The 17,451-nt window shown below is 39.6% G+C and overlaps 1 protein-coding gene and 1 long non-coding RNA gene across 4 annotated transcripts in view; both read left to right on the top strand.

Annotated features, from left to right (window-relative positions):
• Positions 1-17,451, top strand: part of PARN (poly(A)-specific ribonuclease) — a 139,191-nt gene that overhangs the window by 62,211 nt on the left and 59,529 nt on the right. The gene's annotated exons all lie outside the window — the stretch shown is intronic.
• LOC111738567 lies at positions 12,696-17,095 on the top strand. Its single transcript, XR_002779885.1, has 2 exons — positions 12,696-12,985; positions 16,505-17,095. It is a non-coding gene; the product is annotated as an uncharacterized LOC111738567 (long non-coding RNA).

Raw genomic sequence — 17,451 nt, 5'->3', positions numbered from 1 at the left:
AGAGATGAAGTAATAGTCTCTGTTTCCAAGGAATTCATGGTCTGGTAATGCAGACAGGTATCTAGACAACTAGCCACGCATGTCAGGGAGGGAGAACTAACCAGCTCACACTGGCATGGAGATGCTGAAGGGGGTCAGCAGGGAAGGCTTCCTGGAGAAGGTGATACCTTGCTGATCCTCAGATAATAAGTTTGATTTAGCCTGGTAGAGGAAGGCTGAGAAAGCTTTGTTGAAGAGTGGGACTAGCACATCCTGCGGTATTGGTATGACTGGAATAGAGGGTACATGTGGCGGAGTGGTTGGAGGGGAAGTTAGAAGGTGGAGACATGGAATTTGTGTGTTAAAAATAGAAGTTTGAATCGTGTCCTTTGTACAAACCTTGCAGTAATGTTGATTCGGGGTACTTTTTAATAAATCAAATTAAAAAAAATATTTCATCTTTAGTTTTTTTTTTCTTTCTTTTCTTTTTTTTTTTTTTTAAAGTTTGGGGCTTTCGAGAGATTTAGCAGATATTGAGTGCCACGTTTGTCAACCAAACAGGGAGCTGCCATTGGAAAGCCTACCATTGAAGGTTCATCTCTGACAGCAGTGTGTGTATGGTGGCATTGCCACAGAATCAAAAATAGATGAACATATTCAAGCAGCAGGTTCTGTTTATTTTTAAATGTCTAGAAGGTTGGTCTTTGCATTTACTTTAGTGTAGCCTTCTCTAAGAGACTGAGACCAAATTGAATTTATCTGGGAACCTGCCACATCTATAAATTCTGCACAGAAAAAAGAAGGAAAAAAAAATAAATTGGCCATTGGTTTCCAAGAATTGGTGACAGTGTATGTCAGTTCCTAATTTAAAGTTAATGAAAATTATCCCTAGACAAACAACATTGTTAAAAAAGAAATCCTACTTGATGGATTCATCCTTTGATAAACATTTAAATGTTTACACAGATGATACTGGACTGAGTCAAGGTGGGGAGTGAATGAATGAATGAATGAATACAGATGGCAGGTGTTTTTTTGTTTAGTGGAAGAGTCTATGACTGAGCTAAAGCATATCATAGAATGTTCATCTGTCCCACCTAGTAGAATTGGCTTTTTGAAGTGGGGACTAGTTGTAGTCATTATTTTACGTCCTTGGTATTTGAGACATGCTGGGTACAAGTTACAGATGGTTTTTGAGGAGAGGCTTTGATTTGGCCCTCGATGAAGGCTGATTCTGGGTTTGCAGAGAAGACAGGTGCGTGCAAGCACAGCAGAGGTAGGAGTGAAAGTGGATGTTTACAACAGTGTTTGTCAGACTGTGGTTCACACTTTCTCAGTGAGTTGTGAAATCTTTTTAATGAATGTAACCAGCATTTTTATAAAAAGAAGAAGTTAGAAAAGTTCAGAGTGAGTCCCATATAATAAAGGTAGGTTTGCTTTTTGTTAATGTAACTTTTTTCCGGGTATAAATCTGTACATGCAGATATGCATGTATGTGCACTGGATTGTAATAAAAAATGTATTGTTGTAAGTCATGGTCAAAGAAGTTTGAACTCACATGGTTTAGGAAACTTTTCTCTTCCATACAGGCAGAGCACTGTGGTAGGGGCGGAGGTTAAAGTAACCCTGACAGAGGTCTCAATCCTCAGGTACTTCCTGTCTCTGGACCAGTCTGGGCTGGTGATTCATGTGGACAGCATCTGGGAGGAACATGCTCAGTCTCCCTTACATCTCATCGAAAGAGGAATATTATGGCTAAAGTATCTGACCCCACTCTCTCTCCCTCTTCCTTGGTCCTCCTCATGGAAGGAAGACAAATGGCATATCTGATGGGTGAAATCAGGAAGAGTCTGACATCTGAAGGCCTTCCTGATTGGTGGGTGGGGCCGCTGCATTGAAGAAGGCAGGCCTGGAAACTAGCTGCTGGGGTCTCCTCTGGCAGCAGACATTTGGAAACAGTCGAGAGGTTCCTGCAGCTGTCATTTCTCTTCAATGATGGGATCTCCTGGTCTGGATTTCTTCAGGGGATTTCAGCAGCTAAATTAGAAAGCCCTACTTGGACCTCAAGCCCAAGATCCACCTCTAACAAAGACCTGTACTTTGGGGAAACATAAAGGTGGTGCTAAGGCATCATTAGCTCTATCTGCCCCTCAGCTTGTTAGGACCCATAAGAGAGGATGGCACTCCCCAACTGCTAACCAGTACTAGTGGGAGATAAGATAGGGGAAAGCGCCAGATTCCGAGGGCCTTGTTTGCAGTTGGTGCCTCCATCAAATTTCACTTTGTGTATGAACAGCAGAGAGCTTTTTGAGCATCTAGGTGGATATGGGTGTGAATGATGACATACATGATAAGGAGTTTTTTTCATAAGGCATATAGTTTCTGCAATGTGTGAGAGCTCTGAGGCTGGACATGGCCGCAGTGTTTGCAAAAGTGGAATAATGACCAGTGGTGACCTACTGTTAAAAATTCTTCTATTCTGTGATCTGTGAGGGTGTTTACTTACTATTGACATTGTTCAGATTTTGCAGAAACATTTTCTAGCTTGCCACCCTTCTAGGTTACCAAACCATTAAAGTGCTTTTTAACTCCAGATATGTTTTTCTATGTCTTAATTCCATTTCACCAACCAGAAGATGGTGCTGTCGTGCTGGCAACCAGTCCACCCTTCCCTCTTCAAGTAAAATCTGTCCTCTAAATGCTTATTCATGCTAAGTCATGTGGACAGATTTAGCGCGTGGTGTTCACAGCATACCCCGGTGCAGTATGGCACCAGGTAGGCAACATGGGTCACTCATGTTGACCCATTCGTAGGGTCAAACCTTCAGAGTGTGTGGCTAGAGAAACCAGACATGGGGGCCTTGGTTAGGTGTTTGCTCAGAGCCACCTTTGCACTCAGGGTAAAGTGACACTGTTGTGGGAATCAGGATGAAGATGTCTGTTAGTTGCTGTTTGTGCACTCTTCTATGATTTGGTTTGAAGATTTACGAGTATAGACGAGAGACATTTCCACAGAGAAAAAAAGCATGCTTTCCTCTTCTCTTTTTGGGAAAGATCTGAGTACCTGGAGGAAAGCTCATGAATTAAGTTTATAAGAAATAGTTCATGTCAGTGCTTAATTTCATATTCAACTAGTTGAAATACCCAAGCAGTCTCTCAATTTATTTTAACCACTTGAAAGAAACCCAGACGGTATGATGGACTTGGAGTAAAATTGGCTGAGTGATCTTGGGTGCTTGGCTTGACCTCTCTGAGCCCCAGCTGTAAAATGAATATGAGAAACTCCGCTTTTCAGGGCTGCAAAGTATTGGTCCAGGTGATAAAAGTGATGTTTTCAGCACACTGCCTGGCACCAGCTGCTCAATAGATGTTCACTTATTTCCCCATCTGCATCTCACCCGCATTCAGAAATCCAGATGTTGAAATGACATTACCAAATGGATTTTACAAAAAGTGTGTGTCGCTGCATTGTGGAGTCTGCGGGTGTAAAGCTCTCGATGTTTGCTTGGCTTGCAGAATGTGCCCCTCATGCAGGGTCCTGTTGTTGCTGTACATGACCTGCCATCAAAGTCTTCTGCCTGCACCTTTTGAACGAAGACCAGAACTGTTGCCACGATGATTATTAGCTCGCTCTCCTTTTCTTTTTGGTGGCTTCCTACAGCTGGTTGTCATTCTAATTACTCTTAACCGTGCAGTCAGGGGTTTCCTTCAGAGCCCACTCAGGGGCCCCACTTCACCAGCTACTGCAGCAGCTTTCTTGTGTCTAGGTTAACTTTTGAGTAGGTTCACAAGTAGTATGAGGGTTCTACAAACACAGAGACATTTGAAAGATTGCAGTAAGGTAGGTAGATGGATATATTCTCAGACCCAGGGTGGGAAGCTGGTTTGGAAATGGTCTTAAAAATACAGTCATCCCTCATTATGCACAGATTCTGTGTTTGTGAATTCACCTACTCATTAACATTTTTTTGCAACCTCAAAATCAGTACTCACAGAGCTCTCGTGGTCATTCACAGACATGCGCAGAGTGGCGATTTGAGTCTCCCGATGCACGCGTTCCCCAGTTGAGGGGGAACAAGGCGACACTCTGCCTTCTCGTTGCAGTTCTCACACTGTAAACAAGTGTTCTTTCAGTCTACTTATTGCTGCAGTTTTTACATTTTTGTGCGTTTTGGGGTGATTTTGCTGTTAAAAATGTCCCCCAACTAAGCAAAAGAAGACTGTGATGTGCCTTATGGAGATAATATAAGCATTAGATAAGCTTCATTCAGGGCTGTTGTCATAAGGCTATTGTTGGTGAGTTCAATATTAATGGATCAGCAATGTATATTAAGTAAGGTCTCTTTAAACAGAAGCACGTATAAAACGAGTATTGGGTTATGAAAATGTTGTGTCCAAAGGCTTGTAGGACCCTAACTCTAGTTTTCTCCTAGAAGCAGTGTGGTCAGTGTTTATGGAGACTTAATAGACCAGAACTACAGGAAAAATGAGATTTGAGACTTGACTCTATTTCTTTCTCCTCCAGGGTGTCCCTCTTAGAGCCCCCAGGGAACAGGATTTATGGGCGGCTTGCTTTTGATTTGTTTTTCAAGAAGAGGTGCCTCTCACAGAGTTCAGGAGGGTTGGCCTGGCTCTTGCTGGGTAGGAACATTGCTGTGAAAATGGGCTTGCTGCAGGGCTCAGCCTGTCCTGGCCAGCAGGCGGCTCAGACACTAGCTGGCACAGTGACCTGAGCTGCCTCCAAGTGCTGGATAATTAGGTGAATGGAGACCCAAGGTCACCACTTGGAGTTGAGTACAGTGAGCCATATAGTCAGTTTATTGTGACTCTAGTCCTTTTTTCTTGTTATAGTTGTATGGCTAAAGGATTGAGGTTAGTTAAATTCACTTGTATGTTAAACATCTTTTCTGTGGCTAGAATTCCTACAGCTGTTGAATTTGACTTTAATTGAAGGTGATGTGCTCTTTATTTCTTCTTTTTCTTGATCCTTTATTTCTGCCCATGAATCCTCTTATTGTGGACTTCCACCGTGTCTTTGCTGTTGTATAGCGAGAAAGCCAGGGGTGGGCTTGTTTACCTTGCCGGCCTCTTCTGTTAGGCCACATTTTAATGAGCACTCTTGGCCCCTTTAGAAAAGAAGGGGCCTTAGACAGGAGAAGAGTAAAAATCAGTGGAAGATTCACTTAATGCTTACAGCAGATACTTGGAAAAAGTAACATGTAGCTAATTTAGTTGAAATCAAAGTGAGAACACTGAATGTCCCATTTTGCAATCTTTTTTTTTCACCTCTGTACATATAACACTTAGTACAGTCTTTTCCTAGTGGAGCCTGCAGTTAAGGAAAGGGTTGCTTTTAGTCTGTCGAGCTAATCCAAGCCTTGGATTCACTGAGCAGCTCTGACCTGTCATTCGGCATGTGGCTGATAATGGGGAGAGGCTGCAGGAAGCATGGTGGACATGCTGAGTGGGACCATCCTGTGCCCACACAGACCTCGCAGCTGTTATGCCACCACCTTCACTCCACAGACGCAGCCGCACTGACTGTCATGGCAATGGGGTGTTAGTGCGCTCTACCTCGGTCTGAGAATGATCGGGTGCTCCGCCTTGCTGTCTCAGAGGGGTTGTCCCTTTTGTGACCACAGCATTGATGGGACTGTATCAGTATTGAGTATTGAGACTGACAGATCTTGGACAACTTCAAACCAGGCTTCCTGCCCTTTTCCAGACGCATCCTTATCTTTCAGATGGGAGGGGCCATCTGTTTCATTTCTGGCAGAGAACAGCCTTGATCCTTTGGTGTGTTTACTGCCTCATCTGTAGAGAGTCACAGTGCAAGTGTCATAGAAACTTAATCTGGAGGTTTTTCTCAGAGCGCTTCATACTGAAATTCCATAGCAAGGATATCTGCAAATATACTGGGTAACTTCAAGTAGGCATAAACAAGGAAATACTTCATTTACCCCCATGTGTTTTTTTGTTTATTTCTTTATGTTTTTGTTTTTAGTAGTACTATTCTGGAAAATATCATAGATTGTCTTAAAATCTGTCATTGTTTCAATTCTCCTTTTTCTCCTTTCTCATAACTTACATCTTCTTCCTCCCTGTTACATATGCTGTGCTGAGTTATATTTAAAAGGGAGATTCATTTTGATGTACAAATGAAGAGTTTCATTTTATATCTGTATCTGTGTGTATATAAATACTGCCATGATATCTGGTAATAGAAAGATTTAATGGATCTGAATGAGGAAAGATACACATAAAAACCACAGGCAGGATCTGAATGTTGATGTTAACTCCTTGGAGAAATTTTTACAAGCAGTTGATACTCAGTTTTAATATTGCTTCAGAGACATTTTAACTGAATAATGTTTGAGAAGTTATGTGTAAGTGGAGATAAAATGTTTTCAGTAAAGTATTTGAAGTAAGTTTAAAGACGTGCCTCTAAATTTTCGTTAGATTTCTAAATTGAGTAAAGGGAACTGCTTCCCTCCTAGTCCTTCCCCCGCTTTCAATGCTTGGAAGCATTTTGAAAAGCGATTATGTTAGAGCTTGATCTTTGTCTTCTTATCTTGACAAATTGAATGCTCTTAATGCTGCAGTTTAGCAGCAGCAGCAGAACAACAGCTGCCCTTAGGAGTGAAGATCTTTTTTCGTAACTCACGTTTGGACAGGAGAGCATACCTGGCATGAATCTTGATTATCTGAACTGCCAGCGATGGACCAGGCATGGTAATATGCTGGTCTGCCTTCAGGCCTCTGCTCTTTTCTGAGAGCTTACTGATAAGGAAAACAAAACAAAACAAAGAATTTATAACTAGGTAGTTGCCTTGGGAAGCAACAGCTCATGAAATGTCTTATGTCTTAGGCTCAGAAAAAAGAATTTTAATAAAACTCACAGGTTATCAACCTGTGATAATCAACTACTTATGTTGTTTCTAGGCTGCTCTCTCCCCCAATGACTTAGTCCTTTATCTCCCTAATCCTTGCATCACTCCTGGGAGACACTTGGGGCCAAGGTTTTGTTTTCCTCATGGGCTTAGCTGCTTTGATATTGTTGTAATCATTCCATATTCTATATAAATGTTTAGCCTTTCCTACATCACCTCACTGCCTAGATATGTATAGTATTCATCAGGTTAGTGAGAGGATAGACTTCTCCGTGCTCAGAGAAGTGGGGCAGAAGGTGGAGACTGTTTGAATTTGTACCCTGGTCCCCACCATAGCGTTAGAGAGTGTGGCTCAGATGGTCATGGTATCTGTTGCTTTATGACCTATTTAGTATTTATAAGTATTCCAAGTTTGAAATGAAAGTACAATTTCCTGTTTGAGATTGTAGGTTTCTATTATGTCCAGCAGATCAAGCTGGTTAAATATGTGGTTCTAATCTTTTATTTATTTACTAATTCTTTTTATTCGTTTAATCAATTTATAATTGGAATATTTTTTAAAAAGCTCCTACTGTAGTATTGAAATTATTGATTTTTCCTTGTAATTCTGTCAGTTTTTGTTCGGATAGTTTAATGCTGTTGTTCTAATTAGTGGTTCGTTATTTTGTTTTTGCCTTGAACCCAGTTTTTGTCTGACATAACTTAATTATACCAAGCTTTTCCTTTTTTGGTTAGTATTTGCCTCAAATATCTCTTTTCATCCTCTTTCAACCTTTCTCAGTTGCTTTAAATGTAGCTCTTTGTGAATAGTATCTAGATGCCAGTTTGCTTTTCTTCAGTCTGAGAATCTGTCTTCGAAATGTTGAATTTGGTCAATTTATCTTTATTACTTACTATTTCTTTTTTCTTAACACCCACTGGTAGAGCAAGGTGAGGTGTGATTTCTCATACAGACTCTTCCCACCCAGTGCCTTAGGCAAGCACAGACAGGACGCACAAGGTTGCCAAGTCTCAAGTCTCAGGCCGGTTGGTGAGTTCTTAATTTCGTCCTTCTCTCCTGAGAGGGCTGCTGCTCTTGTGTGTGCTCAGCTTTGTGCAGGGCTCTCAGTCTGGCTTCCTCTCCCACACCGGCCTGAAACCATGTCTGGGTCTCTGTGGCTTCTGGATGTTAGGGCCTGCACCCAGGTCTTACTCCCCGCCCCCCCACCCCCTGCCCTCTCCTGCTCTTTAACCCCTGCCTTTATGTTCTCTCTTCTTTCTGACACCCGAGGATTTCCTTTTCTTTCCTTTAAACTCAGTTGTACGTTTTTGAAATAAAGGGTTAGTCGCCTTTCTCTAACACTCCTGTGTGTTTCTAGTGGGAGGAAGCTTCAAGTCTCTGCATTAGCTCAGCCTGCCTCCTCACCTGCACCCCAATTCTCTTTGTTTCTCAATACGGCGTAAGTGACGTCTGTGTCTAAAGATCTTTCTGGAGTGTTGTTGTTGGGCTTTTCTGGTTTTTACCCACTGGACCACTTTTACTTTTGACTTAGCTCCTTTGTAATGTTTAACAAGTATTTCAAATGGAGAAGAACACTATTTCTCTGTTGGTGTGAACTGATGTTCAGTGGTCTGCATGTTCATTTACTGACGTGTGACTGTCCAGATTTTACCACACGTCAGATGTGTGCCAGGCTGGAGGACTAGGGGAGAGAATCTGCAGGCCATTGAATTTTTTCAGCAACCCTTGTTCGCTTTCAGAGAACAGCTGCAAAAGCTTGAGTTTGGGGATATGTTTGCTCATTTTTTTTTTGCTTGAACTCCTAATCTCCAAGAGTGTGAAGTTCCTAAGGGAAGCAAAGTCTTGTCTCCATCTTAGTGATACCTAGGCCTCACCTAATTGTTCTGGGGGGAAAAAAACGAGAGGAACTTAAGTCTTTTGTGTGTCAAGTGCTTTGTTTCACTTTGTTTTTCGTATGAAAAAGAAAGGGAATATTTGGGTTTGCGAAAGTGTGTCATTACAGCAGCCTGATTGAGCTGAAAAAGTAGCAAAAGTGAGAATGAGGTTCTGACAAATCTTTTACTTTAGTTACTCTATTTGGGGAACTAGACTAGAATACCAAAGGGTGACACATTGTGGCATAGTCGCCAGAGAGGGGAATGGATGGCAGCTTGAGAAAACTCTGGTCATCTCTCCGAGGGGTATGGGAGAGGGGAAGTGGGACACTCCTTTGGTCTGGTTGTTGGTTTGGTTGAATTTTTTCTTGTGGAAAACTTTTAAAGGTAACCAAAAAAGACAGAAGAATATAGTGAATCCTCTGTGTACTCACTCTCTCCTCTTCAGCCACTATGGTGGCCAGTCCTGTTTCATCTCTACCAATTTCCACTCTCCCTTTTTGTTTCATTTCGAAGCATATTCTGGGTACCATATAATATTCACTGGTAAATATTTCAGTGTGTGTCTCCTAAAGACATTCTTTTTTAAAAAAAATATAGCCACAATACTATTATTGCTTTTAAAAATAAGAACCCCTTAACATCACGTATGTATTCACTTACTATTAAAATTTCCGGTTTTCACAAGTGTCATGAGTTTTTCGTTTGAGTCAAATTTCATGTAAGGGCCACACACCATGATTATAGAAATGTCTAATATGCCTCTTAATCTGTAGGTCTCTCTTTCTCTCATTTGTTGAAGAAACAGGGTCATTGGACCTGTAGTTTCCTGCAGCCCTGATTTTACTGGTTTTATCCCTTGGGTTGTTTTATATATTGTCCCGTCCTCTTGTGTAACCTAGATCCATTATTTCATTAAAGGTTGCAGTATAATGATTTTGTAATTCTAGCATTCCTTTTTATTTGTTGGACTACATCTATAAAGAGAAACTCACTTATCTGGGGTTTGCAGTTGGTAAAGGAAAAGCAGAATATAGATTGGATTCTTTCCCTTCACTTACTGCTTTTCAGCAAAGTGAGTACATTTACTAGAATTCGCCAGTGATGATGTCAGTTAGTTGTTTTGTGTTACTGTCATGACCTCATGGACATAATGGCATATAAGCATCCACAGTGTGATTCAGTCAGTTGCAGTTTTGACCCTTACTTATGATCTCGCTGTCCCAGCCTCTTTAGGTTAGCCAGGTTCTTTTGACTTGCCCTGTGATATGACATGATGGCTCAGGCTCATCTAGAACATGTTCTGCCCCAGACCTGAAATCTGTACTCCTCCGAGGTGCTCTGGTTACTTTTCATGGATATCGGTATTTCAAGACCATAGTCTGTGTTGCTAGTGCCCATTGAACTGGGTCGGTCATTGTTACCGAGCCTTTACAGTAGAGAGAACTACGAAAATTTTCTTTGTTTCTGTCTCTCTCTCTCTTTCTCTCTTTCTTTTGCTCTTCTTTCCTTCCTCCTTCCCTTTCTTTCTCTCTCTCTTCCCTTCCTCCCTCCCTTCTCTCTCGTTTCTTTCCTTTACTTCCCTTTCCTTTCCTTTCCCCTTCCCTTCCTTCTTCCTGATAAAAATACATCATGAGTTCAAACTGGTATCAACATCAGGATCACAGGTTTTTACTTAACCTCTTCTGTCTTACATATACTGTATCCTCTTTGTCTCATACCAAGAATCCTGATTCTCAGTGATACTAAGAATGGTAGAAATAGAGTATCATACAATTATTCATTTGCTTTGTCCCGTGATAGATATGCAGCAGTCTCAAAATAATGCAGCCAATGCAGGCACCACAAATATGATAATTGAGAACAGTTTAAAATTGTTTGCAGTTCCTTTTGGCTTAGGGCATCCTCTCCTTGAGGAAACACAGTCCGATCACTGTTTTATAAAGCTTTTTAGATTAGTTTCCTCTCTGTGTTTACATCCCCAGCTGGATACATTTAGGTTCATTTGTTTTCTTTTATTTTCAGTTCTTAGTGATCATTTTAAAAATTATAATCATTCTGTATTTATTTGAAATTTTATCACAGTTCCGAAGTCAAAGTTAACAAGCAAAGTATACTGTATTCAGAAATATCTGGTTTTTATCCACATCCCTTCCATCCTGTTCTCTCTTTCCTCATAAGTAACTATTAAAAAGTTTGTGCTTTATCTTTCTATTTTTTTAAATATAAACAGGTAAGTATATATATTTATATTTTCTTATTTCCTAGATAAATTGTAATCTCCTATATTTATTTTTTTTCCCCACTTTGCTCGTTTCATTTCACAAGATACCCAGGAGAGTAACACAATACTAGTACAGCATAGTGTTGGTTTTGCTTTGCTACCCAATCCGAAATTGTTTTCTTTTAATAGGTGAATTTGAGCTCCTTAAATTTATTCATATATCTAGTATGTTTGGCTTTGAATATGTCATTGTTTTCTGTTACATATGTGTATACACAAGTTTTATATATGAATAGTCTTTCTCTGTATGGTCTGTTTTATTCTCTCTCCCCTTTAGTATGTTTTTGGTTTTGTTTATTGTTTTTGTGGAGTTTTTTAAAGAGCAACTTACATTATTATTCTAAGGGCTGCCATATTCTAATGCCATTGTGTAATACCTTAGCCACCCCTCTTTTGTCATTGTCCATTAGCTCCCTCTGTTTGCATTGTGTTTATTAACACATCTTTGGCCAAAGCAGATCACATGCCAATCTTAGGTTCTAGAGGAGCAATAAATTCAGTGCACCTCTTGATGGGAGGAGCTGAAAAGTCACACTGCAAAGGTTGCACAAAAAGAGAAGGAAGAATCTTGGGCCATTTTACAGTCTGCTGCAACTAACATTATATAGTATTTTAATCCTATCTATTTTTAGTTATTGTCTCTATTGGTTTCCTACTGAAATTAGCTAATAATCTCATTTCCCCTGCCTTCTCTCTCCTCTGCATTGGATTTGAAGAAATGCCCTTTTACTCACCGTGACTGACTGTAAGGAAGGCAGCACTGTCATTTCACTCTTCTTTGTGCCCTCCCATTCTCCTTTTCCTGTTTTAGTAACCGTACGGTATCTACATTGTCAGAGCAAACGGCCACTGTGCACTCTATTTCATCTCTTACAGCCATTATTCAGTGTTAGTTTTACAGGTAAATTTACGTACACAGACTGCTCACTGTCAGTACCTATGATGTTTTTTTCAGTCACTTTGGTTGTCCAAAGCTTATCTTCTAGTATACTTTTTAGAAAGTCATGGAAAATACTCTTGGAATTCTTGCATGTTAGTTTTGTCTGTAGTCTTTACACTTGAAAGTCAGTTTAACTAGATACACATTTTTATGTAAAAGACGATTGGTTCACATATTATTTCCTTGAGTATTTTAAATATAGTACTCCATTTTCTTCTGGCTTGAAGTGCTTCTCTCAAAGTGTTATGGCAATCTGATTCTTTTCCCCCCTTCCAAGTGACTTACTCTTTTTGACTGGAGGCCCAAAAGATTTTTTGCTTTAAAGTTTGCTGTTTTTAGTAGAATATGTCTTCAGGCTAGTTGTTTTGGATCAATTTTCCCAGGTATGTGGTGAGTGTATTCAGTGTACAATACTGTCTTTTTTTTTTTTTTTTGGTTACTTTAGCAAAGTTGGCTTGAATTATAATTTCCAGTATTGTTCTATTCCATTGCTTTTGCTTTTGTCTGTGAGAACAGCTGTTATATCTACTTGGATCTTCTTTGGCGATCTTTTGTCGCTCTCTTTCAAATAACTTTTAATCTCTTTACTTCTTCATGGTTTTAAATCTCCTCCTTTTCATCTTCTCTCTTAAGGCATATTGCATTATTCATTCTTCTTTCTAATTTGGTCCTCAATTGTAAAATTCTTTCTTGAGTTCTAATGTTTTCTTGAGTACTGTCACCTCATTTCTGAGTTCTTCTAATTCTGATTTGGTTCTCTCATATCAATCTCTTAATTTTTTTTTGTTCATTTCAAAATATTAGTTGCTTTTTTCAACTCTTTATAGATATGTCTTTTTGGCATGCTTTCATTGGCCATATAGGTAATTTTTCTCTGTGGGATTTGAAAATAGTCTTCTGTTTGTCATTTGTCTGCATTTTCTTTTCCTTTTTAAGTTATTTTCACAAACATAGATTTGAGCTTACTTGCCAATCCCAGTACGCCAATGAAGCATATCTTAGAATTCGCTACCTGAGGTGAGTTAAAGCCATTTCATATTTACTTTGGGGACATTGTTTTAAAAAGAAGTTAGTATCTCCAAGTACATAGGTTTAAGTTATGTATGAAATGCTTGTGGCTGAGACACAGGAGCAAGTATATGTTTTAGAATTTGACAAGCACAGTGACAAGGCCATGTTGAGTTGGGATGATAAGGAACAGGTAAGTGTTGATTTGGGACATATGTAAAGACGTTTGTTTCCTGGGCTATGTAGTGTGTTATTACCAGCAGAAGTTATCCAATGACAACAGCTTCACTTTGGCATCTGTGATAATTAGCAGCTTAATGTTATGTAGCTTTTCTGAGGTATCTCATTTATACACAGTGTCATTACTGAGTGCCCACTATATGGGAACTGCTTGTTCCGGGCATCTCCCTACTGCAGGCCTTTTCACTGTCTACTTTCTCCACTTGGAATGATCTTTCCCCAGATATTTAGTGCATCACACTCCTGCACCTTAGCTCTGTCCAATCATTGCTCAAAATTTCTTTGCCTTACCACTCCATTTAAAAGTAACTCTTTCCTCCACATCCCCTTCCTTGTCTTACTGTTCTCCAAAACACTGTGGTGGTTTGATTTTTCCTTTTGTGTTTCCTATCTCCCCATGTCTGTTTCTTCTTATTAGAATCTAAGGTCCATCATGTATCCCTGGTGGCATTCAACCCTTGTGTGAATGAATGCATATGTGCTAGATGCTGAGCTAGGTGCTGAGGATACAGCAGTGAGCAACAGGTGCCCCGCCCGCATGGCATTGGTAGTTTAGTGGGAAAGATAGAAATTAGTCAGATAAGAGTGCTATATGCAGAACAGTGGAAAGTGCTATATGTAGAACAGGGGAAATGGAGCTAGTCTAGGGTCAGGGTAGGATTCTCTGAGAAAAAGAGTTTTGAGCTAGGAGTGAAAGAGTAGTAAGTGTGAGCTTCGCGACAGTGGTGGGGAGTGTTCCAGGAAGATGGAGCACCTTTTCCAAGGCTCAGTGGCAAGAGGGAGCAAGACTGACAAACTGGTTAAACAAACTGGTGACAGGCCAGTGCTGTGAGGGAAGGAGAGGTGAGCGCAGAAGCCGGGCAGGGCCCAGCCAGGCAGAGCCTTTAGGCCACGTTACAGATTTTGTTCTGGGTGAACAATCTAAAGAGTAGTACTGGTCACAGCCACACAGGTTGGGTCACAACTCAGGTAATATGGTAAATTACAATATTTATAATAAGTACAGGATTTTACAGGATATCCATCTTGGAACTATAATAATTAATGGTGGAATTGATTCTTCATGGCCTACAAATAGTTCTCTCATAGAAATTTTGAGAGATCTCAGATAAAATGAACACGTGTATAATAAATAGTTATATGTGTTATATATTAGCAAGGTCACAGTACTGTAATGGTTTTGTTTTTGATAGCATATTTTATTGGCTGAAGTTCTGAAAGTATTTTCGAAGTACTCCTGGAAGAGAAGCATTTATTTTGGTTGTAAATTTTTTTTTTAAAGCAAGAAAAAAACCTTTAAAATGTACAAGATGACCACTTTTATTGCTAGTTTCACTTGGAAAGATCAAGTTTTATAGAAGTATGTGGGGAAAAAAAACTATCAGAGGCAATAAAGCACAGTGGACGGAGAAGGCCTTTTTGGAATTCCTTAGGCCTCACTTTGATTTCTAGGGCCTGTTCTCACGAGCTGTGTGACGTTGGCCAGTTATGTATCCAGGCTTTCTGAGTGTAAAACGAAGCTGAAATAGTTCTGTGCTCATCCTTCTGTAGCAGGTCAGTGAGCATCTGCCTCATAGAGGCTCTATTTGCAGTAGCTTCTTTGTCGTAGGCCTCCCAGGAGCAATGAGGATGAATGAGATGGTAGCACAGGCCTGGCACTTAGGAATCGCTCACTTAAATGGTAGCTCTTACCTACTGAATAGAATATAAAATGATTTGTCTTGCTAAGTTTTGAACACAATTAACGGCTTTTTAATGAATGCCTTCCAGAAAGAGAAAAGAAAGCCACTTTTTTTTTTTGCACCCTAAAGGCTTTTCAGAATGACTTTTTAGATGCCTTTAACCGTTTAGGTACATGGATCTCAACATGAATCTGTTAAACCTAATAATTCAGGCAGCAGAGGAGAGCCAAAGATGTCTGTCTCAGTCTCATATTTTTGTCATGATTTCAGCACATTGATTCAAGCTTATGTGTGATGTATTATTAGCTACCCTTTCTGACTAGTGTTGGAATTCATCTGCTGCTTGAATATTTCCCAAGTAATTTTTTTAAAATGAACTATCAAATAGGATGTGGATTGGGGTTTTCTCAGCAGTTGGAATAGATTTGTATTCATATGTCAAGACTTTCCCTTTTTTTGTGAACAACAGCATTTATTTCTGAGCAGGTTGTTAAGGGTGCCGGGGTATAGACGATGTCCCTAGAACAGGCCAGGTGATCTCATCCTTGACCTTTAAAAGATAATGGAACCTTGGACTTATCATCCTGTGTCAATTCATAGAGATAAGCAAGCTGTGTGCTTTAGGGTTTGAGCTAGCCGTAAATTTTTTATTTGGCTTTATTTTTTAAAATAAGAGGAGACTAATGCATAATGAAAGGAAATGCTTGTATAGATTGGTGATAATAGAAGAGTAAGAACTTGTGATCTGAGTTTTGTGTAGTCTTGGGACTCTTTAAAAGGGGAAATGATCTACAAACTGCTCTTATTGAGCAGCCCCGTGGTTGGGTGGCATTCAGAACTTTTGACATTGGTTATTTTTTTTTCTTCTGTGGCTCTGTTCTTTTCTGCATTTTGTGCTGTCTATATAGATTTTTCTTCTTTTGTCTTATCTATCCTCGTCTCAGTTTAGTATAACCGAAGAGCAAGCTTGGCTAGATGATAAGCATTGTCTGTACAGCAAAATCAAAACACCATGTCACAGGATTGTGGTAGCTGGATGGTCTGCTGCTCTGTGCTTCTGCAGTTGTCAGTGGGGGCCTAGGCTTGAAATATAGCAATCTGGTATGGTCTTTGGAAAGGCGAAATGATAGGGTAAGGATTTAAGTCCAGCTGCAGGTTTGGGTTTCCTTATTTTTCATATTAGCTAAGCAGTTGGTTTCTTTTTTTTTTTCTTGTTGTTGTTTTTGGTTTTTGTTTTTTTGCTGTTTAAGGCCTTGATAATCCTTCTCCTCTTCAAATCACACAGATTAATCTTTCTTTTTTGCTTGTGATTGTGAAAAGTGAGGTTTTATAAATCCCTGTATAATTTGTGCTTCTATACTGGCACTTATCCCTTTGTAGATAGTTTTTCCAGTCTTTATTTTTTTTCTAGAAGTTACGAAAACCAGTACTGGTTAAATTGGCTGTTGTATATCTATTGATTGCCCTGGATGGCTGTTTACAGTTTGGGGAGAATATGTTGTTTTACTCTGTTTTCCTGCAGTTTTTGTTGAAATTTGTTTGATGAAACTCATTACCCCATGCTTTGGAAATGGCCCTGACTATTCGTTTCCTTTTCCTCCCAAAGGAACATATTCCCCCAACCCTCTGCTGTCTGTTTTCTCCTCTGGGGAAGAGCCTTGAGCTGCAGAGATGCTTGGAATCCCCCCGCAGCAACAGCGAGTAGGTTCAGTTAGTCACCAGTGGGTGTCTGAGCGTCTTTTCTAAATAGGAAAGTCTTCGCCAGTTGTTTCTGTCATTTTATTGGGATATTTTTGTTTGTTTGTTGGCTCTGGGTGAAGATTTAGAACTCTAAACTGAAAGAAAACTGTTGGGAATATGTCAGCATGATCAGTTGTATAACTTAACTGTGGTGAGTAGTAAAACCCATTTCTTAAGTGACCAGAAGGAGCAAGGACACTTAACCACATTCTTCCTTTTTTATTAAGAAATTCAATGCCAAAGTCTTTATTGTGTCAAGAATAGAAAAATATATACAAACCTCCCCAACGATTGGGAAAAAAAATGCACTTAGAAGCAGGCTTCTACCTGAAACAGTAGCTGCTGTAGACTTTTCTCCAGCTATAAAAATCTCTGTAATTTGTTTTAATACATTTTGCTATAACGCTTGTGTATTACAGTAAACCTTACAAATAAAAATGCTTTTCAAGTGCTCTTATATATTGGTGATATTTGACCAAGTATTAGAGCTTCATGTTTGTGGATTTTAAATCATAATAATTATAAGAATTTATAATTTGATATCCATTTGATATCTCTCATGTGATGAGTGGAGTTTAAGGTTTAAAATTTTTATCCCCCAAATATCCCGTTTCACATGAAAATGGATTGGTAATTACATTGTTTTACCACTTGTGACAACATTTTAAAATAATCTCTTATAGCCAAAGACATGAGTAAATAATCATGCAGTAAATCACATTTATTGAGTAAAGCCCTGTCTTCCCCTTCTCTCTACCCCCACCCAGTTCAGTAACTCTTAAGTGTACTGTTTGTTCTTTCTGCAATTGAGTG

This window comes from Pteropus vampyrus, unplaced genomic scaffold, assembly GCF_000151845.1.
Source record: "Pteropus vampyrus isolate Shadow unplaced genomic scaffold, Pvam_2.0 Scaffold40, whole genome shotgun sequence".
Classification (NCBI taxonomy): Eukaryota; Metazoa; Chordata; class Mammalia; order Chiroptera; family Pteropodidae; genus Pteropus; species Pteropus vampyrus.
Note: the sequence above shows the minus strand (reverse complement) of the source record. Positions and strands in the feature narration are given on the sequence as shown.